We start from the raw sequence: 1,666 nt of genomic DNA, 5'->3' as shown, positions 1-1,666 counted from the left end.
TGATACTGATGAGGACACCAGCGAGGGTTCGTTCGGCTTGGTTTCGAGTGCAGCACGAGACGAGCCCAAGGGTCACTCCAAGATGATGAAGTTGAACCCTGGCGAGGGACAGGGGTGGTGGTCGGTCAAGAAATTCGACCGACGGATCAGAATAAGAGCTCTGGTGCAAGGCGCTGTGGACGACCAGCGAACGAGGATCCTCCTCGACACAGGAGCGACGTTAGTGTAATCACTGACGCCTTTGCCAAGAAGTTGCGACTCCGAGATGTACCCGATCACGGACGCCGTATTGACATTCAAGGAATTAACGAAGGCAAGGTGTCTACGACGCGACGAGCGTGCGTCAAGATTACGCTCGGATGGGAGATGGTGTACGAGTTCGAGATGTGGGTAATGGCGCATAGTGCAGGCGTCGACGTGGTACTCGGGACCGACTTTATGATCCCAGCTGGGATCCGGTTGGACCTGTTTCACGGCGCGGCGCAATTACCGCACGAAGTTCAAATCCCACTGATCAAGACCAAGAATATGATCGATAGCGAGGAATACGGCTCCCATGTTAACGCCGGTCCACCCGAGCGTTTGGACATTCAAGCGCACGAGTGGCGAGAATATCGACTAGCGAAGCGCCAAGTCGGGCTGGAAGAACACGTACTGTGGGTTCGTCGAACGAACAAGTTAATCCCGTCAGTGACGAGGTTTCGACGTGGACGGCCTCAGAGCATTCGGTTGACCAACGTGTCTGATCGAACTGTGTACCTACCAGCACACGACTCGATCGCGATGTGGATTCCAGATGGGGATTTGCCACGAGGTGACGGCTATGTGCGTCTGGAGTCCAAGAAGTACCAAGACTGGCAAGTGTTGGCCTACGAAGGTTGCAGAGACCGCGAGCGCTTTCAGCGTGAATGCGAAATCTACGAACAATGGCTCGCAACTCAGCCTTCGGCAGTTGATCGACCGGACTATCCAGAACCCAGTGGGGTGCTAGCACGACCTCTAGAAGACTCGCTATTGGATTCCAGTGATCGTCTGACGTGTGCAGAGCGCTGGGCACTGATCCTGGAAGAACGTGAACGAGTGGAAGCCTGTCTGGCGTCTGGGGTGACAGCCGGGGACTCGGCTGATGGTCAGCCTTCCGAAGAACCTTTGGACACTTACACGACAACTCACGGCGGAGGCAATAATGCGAGCGAAGCCTCGGTAGCGCGTACACACGAACTACTGAGGCCGGTAAACGTGGTACCTACGCCAACGAGTGTTCGTTTCAAGTCTGGGGTGACAACGGAAGCGACAAGTAACAGCACTGAATTAGGTGGAGTCACCAATTTTGACGAAGCTGTCCCGGCCTTGTGTGTCACCAAATCTGCGAACGAGCCACCGGTGGTTGATCCAGAGGATACAGGCATCGCGCAGAAGGTGTTGAGTACGGCACCGAGTATTCATTGCAAGATTGGTGCGAATTCCGAAATGTCAAGACAGCGGCAGAACGAGGAGCGGAACAAAAGTCAACAACCCAATATGTCGGCGGCCCACGCATTCAATATTGCGAACGACGACTCGGCAGGTGGCCCAGAGATGGGAAACCAGGATGGGAAGGAGATGGACCAAGTACCGACTGTTGAAATCAAAGCGGATGCCAATGTTGAGTCAAGGAAGAATCCGT

Source organism: Phytophthora infestans, genomic scaffold (genome assembly GCF_000142945.1).
Source record: "Phytophthora infestans T30-4 supercont1.23 genomic scaffold, whole genome shotgun sequence".
Lineage (NCBI taxonomy): Eukaryota > Oomycota > Peronosporomycetes > Peronosporales > Peronosporaceae > Phytophthora > Phytophthora infestans.
Note: the sequence above shows the minus strand (reverse complement) of the source record.